The sequence below is a fragment of a genome, unplaced genomic scaffold (genome assembly GCF_019419815.1).
Source record: "Pyrus x bretschneideri cultivar Hongxiangsu unplaced genomic scaffold, Pyrus_bretschneideri_v1 Contig38, whole genome shotgun sequence".
NCBI lineage: Eukaryota > Viridiplantae > Streptophyta > Magnoliopsida > Rosales > Rosaceae > Pyrus > Pyrus x bretschneideri.
Window position 1 is genome coordinate 69,315 of NW_025999701.1, and position 14,337 is coordinate 83,651.

Here is a 14,337-nt window from a genome sequence, read left to right on the forward strand (position 1 = left end):
ACTTAGATATAAACAAAATAGCACGTAAATTATGAACAAAATAGCATGAAAAATAAAATATTGCTGCCGATGGAGATGTTTGTAAATGTTGATATGAATGTATGAACGATGTTGCATGTAAAAAAAATGAGGGAGAGAGGGCCGGATCAATCACCATAGAGGACATCGGCAAGCGATGGATGCGGTCCAACTGGTAAACGGACAACTAGCCACCAAGGATGATCCACCCCAGGCAATATTCGCGGCAGCTGCGTTTCCCTCCAATTCCGAAAATTAGGGTTTTAACTTTTCACATATGCACATAGGGACAGGTGCGTCAAAGCCTGGCGCGAGGTAGAAGGCTTCAGGTTCATACAGACCTACGTCCGAGCCCGGAATTGAGTAAGTGCGTAACCCTGACGCCATGGCTGGAATGCAGATCGAGAGCGCCAACGTCTCTCCAAGACTCCCTATTCACTCAGCATCTATCACGGCACCAATACCCTGACGTCGCCCCTAAACTTGTTCACCATATCTGACTTCTCATATCCTACTAATTATGTGTAACTGATCGGTAGGGGCTTTTAGCATAAGTGTGTCGAACGCATATCGTAGCTGTCTTCTTTTTCTTGTCTACCAACAAAAAAAAACACTTATATTAGTCTACTTAAATATTTAATTAATTTACACAACCAACAAAATTTAGTACGTATTACCTTTCTCAGAACCTTCGCTTTGAACTCTTTTTGATGAAGGTCCACCAGAGTCTGCCATCGCATATGAAAAAACAAACAAAAATTGAAATAATAATTCGCTGAAAGAAATTCTGGCTTCTTTGCGTTTTCAGAAACGAATTGTGAAGAATAAGGAGAGCAGAAGTGCATATTTATAGAAAGGTTAGGGACTTGGCGCGATGAAACCTTTGTTGTGCAAACATCTACACTAAATACAGTATTGATCCCTCTGATTCACATACATTGAATGCTTTGACTCAAAAATTGAATGGACTTTGCATGATGAAGCTTGTGTTGCACAAGGTTTCCGTGGGAAAAGCTTCATCGCGCAGTTTTTTTGCGCCAAAAAAAAAAAAAAAAAATTACCCGCAGTTTTCTTATTGACTTTGCGCGACGAGTATCATTTTTTCGTCATGGAAGCAGTATTGTGCGACAAAGATGTGCGTCGCGCAAAGAAGCACCATTCTTGTGCGATGAAGCTTTTTGTTTCATTGCGCAAAACGCACTTACGCGACGAATTTTGCTTTGTCGCCCAAACAATATCTGTTGCACAAATAATTTTTTCCTACTAGTGCCAAAAGAGATGCTTAATTAATTTCTTTTTCATTTTTACTTCCCTTCATGGCTCCAATTCCAGTAAGGAGAGAGACACATGGTCTCTCATCTCTTCCATGAGTACGTCAAGACCCGAGTGAGAATCTTAGATTCATTTGTTTGCCAAGACACCTTCAATGCGTCCTGGAGAGTTATATGACATGTTTAGGGTTTAGACACCTTCAGTATATTTTTAAAGTATTGAAACTTCAACAATGCTCCGTAAAAATCTAAAAATCGGTGGAGGTAATACAAGATATTGTAATTGTATAGGAAAATATCTAGAGAGTTTTGAAGTGATTAGGCGGAATAAAGATTTGATTAGTGAAATCTGACAATATTATATTTGTTTAGGAAAAAAATAATAATTACATGTATAATTCAACAAAGAATTTTTTTTTTAATTTTTAATTTTTTGGTAAAGTTCAACAAAGTGTTTGTTTGTCATTAGTATGTTGACAAATTCCACCATAAAATACGAAAAGGGAAATTAATACTTTTGATACGTAGACGTAATACAATTTATAACAAAATGGACTAATGTCTTCAATGAAATAACACTTCCACAACACTTATGGCTTGTTTAAGAAGTGCTTTTAAATATAAAATTGTTTTTACAGAAAATATTTTTGGATTCTAAAAGTTCTTCCTACAAGAAGTACTTAAAAGTGTTTTTTTCATGATTAACTTGCTTTTTTTATTAAGAATTGGTATTAAAAACATTTTCTCCAATAGTGATTTCCGTCATTTAAAACTCTTGTGATCATTCAATTAGCAAAAGTGAGATGCTGATTTTAATTAAGTTTGAATATTATTGATTGTTGAATTCTGTATGAATATATTGTTTAAAAATTATTTTTTAAAATAAGGAGAGTTTTTTTTTTTTAAATTTGCACATGACCTCCAAAATGTCAGAAACGTTATGTGGACAAGGTTGAAAAGTCTTTCTTGATTTAGGAAATTTTTATGTGCAAAAGTGAGAGTATCTAAACGAAAATGAAAGATTCCAGAATTGATGAAGTTAGAAGAAGGATAGGATACGGGTGCGGCTTCAACGCCTCTCCAATAGGGACGGCGGGGGGTCTAAGTCTGTGGTGGGAAGATTGTTGGGAGGTAAATATCATTCTTTCCACCAAAAATATTATCCACTCGGAGATGCGGCTCAAAGGGCCGGATGATTGGTTCCTGGCCTTGGATGTACGGGAATCCGTATCGTGCTGAGGACACATTCTGGAATTGGGCAATGAACTCTTAATCCTTCTTCGCGCCCATGGTTTTGTGGCCCCGGGGGGGGGGGGGGGGGGGGTGGGGGTTGTTGGGGGTGTGTGGGGTTGGGGAACTTCAACGAGTTTCTGTGGGATCATGAAAAGGAAGGAGGCACCAGGGGATCTTTGCGACGTCCACATTTTCTGCATGCATTTATGACTCAGATGGAGTTGATAGATTTTGGTTTCAATTGGCCTCGTTTCACTTGGAGGGGCACTCGTAACAATAGTTTAGTTTAAGAGAGATTGGACCAGGGTTTGGTTAATGGGCCTTGGCAGGTCCGATGGCCTAATACGACGGTCACCCATGAAGTTGTAAAAGGCTTCAGATCACTGCCCTTTGGTAATTAATACGGATTATTTGGTTGCGAAGGGTAAGAGACCATTTCGATTTGAGGGTTTTTGGGCTAAGGAACCGGGGTGTAGGGAAGTGGTTGAAAATAGTTGGTGTAATCAGATTGGTGGGGATTGGCTAAATAAGTGGGCACCGGAAGAAGAGAAATTCGAAGAAGAATTTAAAGATGTGGAGCCGTGAAACCTTTCAGGATAGAAAATTGGAGTACGAATGCCGAGAGGATCAAGGAAACTACGGCCAGGATTCTTGAACTTGAGAAACAGGAAGAGCCGTTTTGGGCGCAACGGTCCCGGGTTCGTTGGTTGTAGGTTGGGGTTTCCAACACGGCTTTCTTTCACCATTCTACTGTCCAGAGAAAGACAGTAAATAGAATATCGAGGATCAAGGACGGAAGTGGTAACTGGGTGGAAGACCCGGCGGGTGTTAGGAGGTCTTTTGAGGATTACTTTAGAAATCTATTTCGGTCTTCGGGAAGCTGTGACTGGGAGAATCTCCTTGATTGCATTAGCCCGTCCATCACCTCTGAGATGAATGATGTTCTTACAAAGCCAATTGAAGATGAAGAGATCCATGAAGCGGCGTTCTAGATGAGTGGGTCTAAGGCGCCAGGACCAGACGGTTTCTAAGGTCTGCTTTTCAAATCGTCATGGGATGTTATCAAGGTTCTAAAAATCATTAGGCGCTAGTCGGGCGGCAGGCAAGGGTCTAACGCTTAGGCGGGGCCTAGGTGATTTTATGTAAATTTAGTATGTATCTTGTAAATAAGTGTCTATTTACATCTAAAAAAAAGAAAAAAAAAACTAAACTTGTATGGATAATAAAAAAATGATAAAATGCAAAAATAGAAGTAGAAGAATACACAAATTATATACATCTAAAAAGTTCAATATTTAAAAAACAGTGAGCATATGATCATAATGAGGAGGATTTGGATGATAGACTAAATTCTTCTTGTTCATGAATCATGATCCTTGTAATGGATTAGACATACACTAAATTATTTAACCTTGGTGTATCTAGTTTTTTTCTTTTCTTTGTATGTATCATCTTAAAAACGCTCCAATTTGTTTCATTATTGGGTGAACTTGTAGTAAATCCATCATTTGCAAATTAGGTACACCATTTCCATAAGTATACCATCATGAAACCAAAAAAGAAAAAAGCACACAATTAATAAAAAAATATAAAAAAAACCGCCTAGGACTGGCTAACCCGCCTAGGCGTCACCTAGGCCGATTTTTAGAACAGTGGATGTTATCTGTGCTGAAGTTAAATGGTTGATTGCTTGGAGGGTGGTCGGAGCTCCCGCTCACTTAATGCCACTCATATTGTTTTGATCCCAAAGTCCCTTAACCCTGAGTTTGTGAATCAGTTTCGATCGATTAGTCTCTGCAACTATTCGTACAAGGTCCTCTAAAAAATTTTGTCTAATCATCTACGACCTTTCCTTCCTAGGGTGATCTCCCAGAGTCAGAATGCGTTTGTTGGAGGTTGTCAAATACAGGATAATATCGTCATTGCCAATGAGGTCTTTCATTTTCTTAAGCTTAGAAAGACGAAGAGGAAGCGCGAGCTGGGCATTAAACTTGCTATGAACAAGGCCTATGATAGAATTGAGTGGGATTTCCTGGAGGCAACTATGTTGAAAATGGGTTTTAACTGTTCCTGGGTGGATCTAGTTATGAGGTGCATTTCGTCGGTCGAGCTCTCGGTTCTAATTAATGGATGCCCGGGGAAAAAATTTAGGCCCACTTGTGGTCTTTGTCAGGGAGATCCACTATCCCCCTATCTGTTCCTAATAATCAGTGAAGTGTTGTCCAAGCTATTCCAACAGGCGACTGAGTTGAGATTTATAAAAGGGAATCTAGATCAGTGTCAATGGCTGATACGTTGATTTTTCTTTCAGCCACGAAAGAGAATTGTGAGAACACGGATCGCCTCTTGAAGGCCTACTGCATTGCTTCGGGTTAGGAGGTTAGTTTGTAGAAGTCGATGGTGTACTTTATCACGAATACTCCAAGGGAAGTTTAGGAAGATTTGTGCTTAGTCTTGAATATGTCTCAGGTGGAAGACCTTAGAACCTACCTTGGAATACCGACGGTATGGGGCAAAACTAAAATAGATGCTCTGCTCTATATTAAGGATATGGTGTTATCTAAGATTCAGGGATGGAAGAATAAGTTTTTATTGCAGGCAGAGAGGGAAATGCTGATAAAAGCTATTGTTCAAACCGTGCCCACTTACCCAATGAATGTGTTCCGCCTTCCGGCTCGGCTGTGCAATGATATTGATGGGGCTGTAGCGAAGTTCTGGTGGGCTAACTCGGATAAGGTGTGGGGCATCCTCTGGGTGAATTCGGAAGATATGGGTTTGCCAAAGAGTGAAAGTGGCATAGGATTTCGAACCTTGGGAGACTTCAACCTCGTGTTACTTACCAAACAGAGTTGGCGGCTCATCCAGGAGCCTCAGTCTCATTAGGCTAATGTCCTTAAGGATCAATATTTCCCTCACTTCTCGTTCATTGAGGCTAAGCTAGGGGGTCGTTTCTCCTGGATTTGGTTGAGCCTATTGGATTGCAAGGACATTATTCTCAAGGGTGCTCATTGGCAAGTTCTTAGTGGCAGGTCAGTCCGTTTGTGAAGGGATGTTTGGATCCCAAACTTATCGGTTGGTCATCCTATCCCTATCAATGATAGTTCTGTGGACTTGGAGCAATGTGTTAATACGATAATTAATCAGGAGGAATGGTCATAAGACTTGCCTTCAATCTCTAATTGCCTTTTGGAGAGTAATAGCTCGACGATTGTTAGTTCTCATTTTAGGGACTCAGCGGGTCTGGATTGTCTTATCTAGAGAACGGACATGCATAGAAATTATACTATGAAGTCGGGCTATCAGTGGATATGAGGGTAACGTCTGCAGTGGACGGCTAACCTGTGCATGGATTCGCAAGTTTGGAAGATTATTTGGGATGTTGTGGTGACTCCCAAGGTGAGGAATTTCCTTTTGGCGATGAGTGAGAGAGGCTGTTGCAACTCATCGAAATCTTTTTCAAATCTGTTGCACACCCTCTCCCTCTTGCTTATTATGTTGGGAGCATGAGGAGTCTGTGGAGCACCTTCTCTTACTCTGCCCTTGGGTAGAATCTGTTTGGTTTGGGGGTCCCCTTGGCATTCGGGTTGATCGCGATTTCATTACCACTTTTGCTGCTTGGCTTATTCGATTTGGAAGTGCTGAATTTAGGAGCAAGTAGGAAAGGTCGAGGGCTCTTTCCCTTGTTGCATTTTCTTGCTGGTAGATTTGGAAATCCAGGTGCAATACAGTCTTTGATCACCGTTTGCTGTCACCTACTATCACTATTGCTGCTATAAAAAATGAGTTTAAGTGTTTCTTGACAACGACTTTGTGCACCACTTTGCCCCCTCCCTTTCGTACTGATGTGCAGAATCGTCACCCTCATTGGTCCCATTCTCCTTGTGATGGGGTTAAGGTGAATGTTAATGCTAGCTAGAGGCAGGGTGAGGTTTAAGGCTTTGTGGGAGTGGTTATTCGTGATGCTCAGGCTTAGTGTGTTAAGGTGTGCAGATTGGAAGTGGCAGCCATTAGTGTGCTTATGGCTGAGGCTTTGGTGATAAAGGAAGGCTGTGCTCTTGCTCGTTTGAGGAATTTCAATCGGATTTATGTAGAATTGAATTCCAAATTAGTCATATCTTTGTTGGTGGTTGGGATGAAGTGCATTCCTTGGGAATTGCTCCCTATTCTAAGCCATGATCTGGAGTTGGGGAGATCCTTTCAAGGGTGCACCTGGTCTTGGGTTCCAAGATCAGCAAACGCAGTGGTGGATTTTGTGGTGTCGCATTTGGTACCTGGGATGTGCAATTCCATGTGGGTCGTTTGACCCCCATCCTCGCTGGTGGGAATTCTTAACAAGGATGGGCTACCTGCCCCCTTTAGGTGGTTGCTGGTGGCTAAGAAAGTGTGGGTTCGACGTTCTACCGAAGCCCGGCGACGTCTTGTATTTCTTTGTCCTTCTTGCTGTCTCATTGTTAGTGTTGGTTGGTCTTTCATGACTTTCCTGTACTCTTTGGCTTTTGCCCTGGTTAATGTTATTCCAATTTCCTCAGAAAAAAAAAAAAAAAAAAAAACAAAACTCATAAAAGTGGAGAACTATAACGGGATTTATATCTTTTGTTTCCTATTTCCTAATGAGGGGATTGAAGGCGCGAGATATATATGCATAAGTATACACAAATCTTAGGCAATCTAAAAATAACCAAGCAAAAATGCTACTCTTGTCACATTTTCTTTTAGAAATATTAGAAATCGTCGCCTGTTCGGATATAATATTATAACTTTAGTTGACACACCCTAACCAGAGTCGAGGCATGCTGGTCGTCACGTGAGGGTAACGTAACCAAGTGCACAACAGAAGTGATAATAATAAGAAAATGTGAATAAATAAAAACCAAAACTAACCTTATTTAACTAGAGGTAAAATATAAGTGTGTGGAAGTGATCACAACCAAATATAGAAGTACTCAGAGCATGGGTAATGCAAGTGCAGTCGAGCTAACTCAATACTAATTATACAAATAGAGAGAAAGTTCCTTACATTATTTATGGAAATGTCAAAACCGCCGGATTGTCCTCGTGAGCCACAGAGAATTATAGCTGCCTAAGACTTGGAGAGGCGCAAAACAGAAGGGTAAGTGGGCAAAAGCAAAGTGTTTGAAATCATTTTTATCTTTTCTGAACATAATAACCCCTCTCCGTAAAACCCGTATAGTTTCTAGAAAATACTACTAAGTAGATATGAAAAACCAATGCACAAGGCCAACGAAAACTGAAGTACACCATGTCATAACGTTTCAATACTAAGAGATGTAAGCCAGGTGTGAAATCAATATAAAATAGTATACCAGTCGGAGTCACCTAACGTGACCTATACGACTGGACATATAACTCATCAAGCTAGGCTAGCACACGAGTCGGAGTCACCTAATGTGACTGTACGACAAGGTTGTGGTGTAAATATGTACGCTCAAGTGCTACGATCATGTGAAGGTTATGCGATATATCGCAGGTCACCTACGAGTCAGAGTCACCTAATGGTTGGCACCAGACTTGGATCCAAGGTGAGTGTGTGGTGTGGGAGGTGAATAATCACGTAAAAGACTTTGCCTTGGCTTGGGGCGGGAGCACTAACACTGAGGTGCAGCTATGATGAGCTCTAAATAAATGCATGCCAATACAATACAACCAATTCATTCACATAAAGCTCACCTGAAGCTTACCTAAGCCTCCGCAACATCACACAATACAATATTTAAAATATAACTTATTTATGACATGGCAAGCAAAGCATAAAACTATATAAAAACGTTTCTGGGAACTGTAAAGTGTATATATATAACAAATGCACACTCACTGATAAGTAGTAGGATTGTAGCCCCCTAATCTCGCTTGTCCACGCTCGTCCTCGGGTTACGTCTCACCTATATGCGAAATAACTAATTTTACATTAATAATAAAGCACATATACAAAACCTAGGAATAACTTCTCATATTTTTCTCAAATGTAAGGTTTGAATATATCAACGTGATCTACTCGACGATATGAACACACCCATATTTTTAGAAAAAATTTGGACGTCGGACGCGTCGGCCATGCGGAGGCACGTGCCGTCCGTGTGACTGACGCCATTAGGAATATTCCGTCAATTTGGTGGAATATTCCGTTAAATATAACTAACGGTACTTGATGCCGTTAAAATATTCCGTTAACTTTAACGGAATATTCCCCTTCTTCTTTGGTCACTCCGTCGTCTGCCACCGCTAGCCGCAGTCTGGTTTGCCGGTTTCTGGAAAATTTTCAAATGCTTATATCTACTTCATTTCTTAATTAAAATCCATGAATTATATGGATTTAAAGCTCTTGAGAAGTAGAACACGTTCGTACCTATTAGAAGATCAAAATCCAACGGAAAATGGTCGGAAAATCCCTCGAAGATTCCGGCCAAATCTGCAACTTCGTGAACTTGTTTATTCCGATGTCCACTCCGTCCCAAACCTAGTCTAGGGTCCTATGGAAGTTGTGTAGAGGTCATCTCGAGTCTCAAAACCTTGCAAATCGTCTGTGATCACATCGTCCGAAGTTCCACCATGTCGGAGCTCGTGAGTCAACGAGTCAACGTTCACCAAAACATAAAACTAAGGGTATGATGGTGATTGTGAAGTCGAGGTGAGTATGATGGTGATTTCCAAAAGTTTGATTGGAGAAGAAGAGAGAGAGAGAGAGAGCTATTTTTAATTGGCCCAAAGAAGAAGAAAAACAAATTATGTAATTGGGCTAAAGGAAATAGGAGCCCATATAATTGGTTCGTAGTTACCCGTTTACGCACTTTAATAATCGTAACTTTCTCGTTACGACTCCAATTCGGATCCAACTCGCGTCAATGCACTTGTGACGTCGAGTACGATTTAATTACGATAGTGAGAAAAATAATTTAAAACTACATATGTACATCTACATCACATAGCCAACAAGGGCATAATCGTCATTTTACCTACTTAGGGAGAAAATTATAATTAAAATTGGGACGGGTCGTCACATTAGTATTACTAATTTTTTTAATTTCTTTTAAGTTTCAGTTTTTCCACAAATGTTGGTATCGTGCACTGCTCAGGCCACGACCAGTATAACGCAAACATCCCATAACCATCAAATTTGGTAGTGCATAATCTTAGGGTGCTTTATTTTTTACAAGGTGTGGATCCATGCAAACATCCCAGTCTTCAATTTGCCCCCTACTTTATTTTAGTTTGGAACATATGGACTCAAACTATTAAATGAAGTTTTCCATAACCATCAAATTTCTTAAAGATTCAACCAATTTGACGTGAATTCTTGGAACGAAATGGTAATTTTTCAGAGGGGGATCGAGCCCCATAAATGGTTCCAAGTTTTCTAGTGCTTGAAATATAAAACGTTTCTGTTTCCCAGGAAAAGAAAAAACCATAAAAAAAAAAAAAAAAAAAAAAGGTCCCACCGAGATTTGAACTCGGGTTACTGGATTCAGAGTCCAATGTCCTAACCACTAGACCATGGGACCAATTTGAGTACTACGTGCATCCGTTTTTATTTAATCGCTACAATCACCACAGTTCAACACCTCTCGACCAAAGAAAGTTGGGTTATGGTAACTCACTATTTTATTTTACTACTGCTACTAGAGTCGTGATTCGCAATCACTCGTATGAAGAAGGAAACATAAATAAAGATGAGTAATACAAAGATGCATCAGTACATCTATAAATAACAACAAGATCAGGGAAGACATAATTTAAGATATGACCAAGAGCATATGAATAAACACTTTACTTGAATTATAAGTTTCTTGCAATAGCAGGTCAAATTGAACAGATAAAACTAATAAGGATTGTGAAATTTTATTTGAACCCATATAACTTTTTTCTATACCCAACTTAAATTTTAAACGTGAAGTGTCTTTTTTATCTTATTGCATAATTACCGTAAAGTACAAGATAAATTTAAGAATAAGATTAAAATGTATCAATAAACCCACTTCCAATAATCAAACTATTACTATCACGCAATCTTTCTCTTGCGTTCTATTCTTACTAAAATCGTAAGATGCTCTCATAGAGAATAAGTTCTTTTTGACAAATGGATATTGATTTTGAAATTTTCAATCCTCCAACTAAAATATGAATTGATGAGTTTTTATTTTATGAACTCAAAGAAAAAATTCGATGTGCCATCATTGGCGCATCTCAATATGATTTTTCCTGCAGCTATGTAAGTCTTAAGCAGATGGACTCCCATTCCTCAAACAATTCTTTCAATCCCTCAAATATGGTTTAGCTTACAAAGGGTCTGAAGCATTACAAGATAGCTTATATTGTTTGTAGCGGGGAAAGATTACTTGAACATTTTCCACACCCTTTGACCTCACCTAGATTAGAAGTGCACGCATGGATGCTAATAAAAAAATGGTACGGCTCGCGTTGCTTCAGGGTTTCATCATTTCTTGACTTTTCGAGGGTTTGCACTGCCTTGTCAAAAAGCTCCGCGTTTACATAGATGACAGCCAGGTTACTATATGTTGACCAACTGCATTTTTCTACATCTTGTGTTTCCACTTCCTCCAGGACTTTATTTACTCCTTCAAAATTATTTAAGGCCACGTAGCTCTGCATCCATATATTATAAGTAAACACGCCAAATATGAAAGAGAATGAGAGAACTTAAACTAATGAGTACACACCCCCTCCAAATGGTACTGCACTCTTAATACCTAACAGAGAAGAGATGTTTGGTCTCTTACACAAATTGACGGCACCTGGTACAAATGCACAAGAAGTTTCTTAATTCTCACCAGTTCTTTTGATTTCGATTTATATTTCTATTAAATCATGAAGAATTTGAAAGGAAATACGACAAACATGATGGAAGGAGAGAACGTCAAAGAAGAAAATGTATGCTTTGATTTTGATTTTTATCTTTTGAAAATGGGTGTAAAGATAAATTTATATATTGAATTGGGTTTGTGAGAGTAATTTAGGTAGTAAATTTGGGTTTAAAAAGATATTGATAGTTTAGCTAAAAATAATATGGATGCAGAGAGTAAGCTGGGTGTAGAAAAATGTTGCATGAATTTAAATAAAATTTCCCTTAAAGTTATTGTTTTTGTCAAGAAGTCTTGTACCTTATGACGTGGCACACGCGGCGTTCATAACTTTATAATAAAAATATAATTATTGCTATTTATTTAAAAGTAAGATTTTGAAAAAAAAATGGAAAACTTAAATTATAGAAAAACCTTCTCCCACTTTTTCCACTCATTTCAATCTACTTGAATATAACATTTCTACATGTATCGCGTCATCACTTAACGATTTTTTTTTTCTTTCCTAAAACGCTAACTTTTACACCAGATTGTACTAAATATAAAATGTAGTGGTGCCAAATTAGTGAAATTGAAATTGAAAGCTCACACACACACACATCAATCGGAGTAAAGCACATGATTACCGAAACATCTTTAACCCAACTGTATTGGTGAACAATTTTAATAATTGTTCAGTGCTCTTTGCTTGCTAAACCACCGCAAAAAGGGATAAACTTAGTGGCCAATGCAAGTTTGAGCATTTGCAAGTGCTTGGGTAGTGTTGGGTGATGCATGCTTCATTTTCTTTGATTCAGAACCCCTAACAAGATTGACCCAATGGTAAGTCTACGGGGCCTTCAGTCGCGTTTGGTTTGATATTTTTTAATAACTTCGTTCGTATCGTGTTATGTTGTATTTGATTGTATTGAGTTTAAAACTAATATGAATACGAGGCACATATATGAATGAATTATGAGTTTGTTACGAAAATTGGTGCACAACGGATCAATGTGAGCTTACTACAAGGCCTGGTAGTGGTAGAGCCAAAAATCGCTATCAGGAAGAGCCATTTAAGATATATAAAAGAAATTAAACCAAATATAACAATATAATTAATTGGAGAAATATTTAAGGTTTCTTTTTCTTTTCTTTTTTTTAATAAAAGTCCCAATAGAAAAAAGAGCATTTCTCTTTATAGCAAAGACGAACTGTTGGCTTGGCAAATGGCATGCCACAACTTAAGAGATTGATCACAATTTTTGTTGTAAACTAAACCAAAAACCAATCAAGCAAATAACAAAACACAACTATTTCTGAGTTCCTCCAATATAGGAGTACCTCTCTAACAACGGAAGCTTTATTGATTACTAACAAATACAAGAGAACTCACAAACACAAAGTGTTCTCAAGTATACAAATTTATACCTCTCAAAAACTATCACACACAAAACTCTATCCCACATCCATCTATTTATACTAATAGATGTCATAGGTTTATACAAAGTCCCTACGTTATAGGAATCCAAATCCTATATTAAAACCAAATCCCAAACCAACTAGGAAACACAAATCCAAATATCTTAGCGTCAAAGATATCCTAATCCTTTTTAGTTTAGGCATGTTGATTTAATCCCAAATCCAACAATCTCCACCTTGGCATGAAATCCATAACGAGTCGTCAAACAACTTCCATTGCTCCACCATATCGCAAGATCAAACTTGCTTTAACTACACCAAATCTAAGCAGTGCTCGAACTTAGTTGTATTAACCACCTTTGTCAACATATCAGCTGGATTATCTTCTATAGCAATGTTTTTTTAGACGAATCTTACCTCCAGCTACCATTTCTCTCACAAAATGATATTGTACATCAATGTGCTTAGTCCTAGCATGATGTACCTGATATCTGGCCAAATAAATGGCACTTTGGCTATCACCTAAGTCTCCTAACAACCCCAGAGTCCACATTGCTTCTTTGATAGCTTCAACGATCGCCATGTATTCTGCTTCTGTGGTTGATAGTGCCATCGTTGGTTGTAATATTGATCTCCTTTGCCATAGTAAGCATATACTCAGTCGTTAATCTTCTCTTGTTCAAGTCTCTAGCAAAGTCTAAGTCCACATATCCAACTGAGAACTTATCAATTCCTTCATCACATCTTTCAAAACAAATACCTTTGTCCCTCATTCCATGTAAATACCCTAGTATCCACTTAGCAACATTTCAATGTTCTCTTCCAGAATTATGCATGAACCTACTAACAATTCTAACTGTGTGTGCTATATCAGGACGAGTACACACCATAGCATACATTAATCCTCCAACCAAATTAGCATATGGAATACCATTCCATCTTTATCTTTTCTTCATCAGTTTTGGGACATTGTTGACTACTCAACTTGAAGTGAGCACCTAATGGAGTTCGTACAAGCTTAGTGTCTTTTGTTACTCCAAACTTTTGTAACAACTTCTCAAGATATTGCTTCTAAGACAAATACACCAAACCCTTTTGTCTATCCCTTGTGATTTCCACTCCCAATATTTTCTTGGCATCACCGAGATCTTTCATTTTGAACTCCCTTCTCATTTTCTCCTTCAACCTTTCTATCTCTGAATTATTGCTTGAGGTTATGAGCATGTCGTCCACATAGATTAACAAGTACACGAATGAACCATCTTTCAACTTCTTGTGATAAACACAGTGATCATAGTGACTTCTTGTATAGTCTTGACCTTTCATAAACTTGTCAAATCTTAAATACCACTGTCTAGGTGATTGCTTCAAAACATAAAGAGATTTTCTAAGCTTACAAACCAATCTTTCTTTGCCTTTCACTTGATACCGCTCGGGTTGTCTTATATAAATCTTTCATCCAAATTACCATGAAGGAATATAGTCTTCACGTCTAGTTGTACCAATTCAAGGTTGAATTGTGCATTGTGCAACTAGAGCAAACAATATTCGAATGGAGGAGTGCTTAACCATAGGAGAAAAAA

The 14,337-nt window shown here is 38.5% G+C and overlaps 1 non-coding gene across 1 annotated transcript; it reads right to left on the bottom strand.

Moving 5' to 3' along the window:
* Positions 1 to 9,967: 9,967 nt before the first annotated feature.
* TRNAQ-CUG lies at positions 9,968 to 10,039 on the bottom strand. Its single transcript has one exon. It is a non-coding gene; the product is annotated as a tRNA-Gln (tRNA).
* Between the last annotated feature and the right edge of the window lie 4,298 nt (positions 10,040 to 14,337).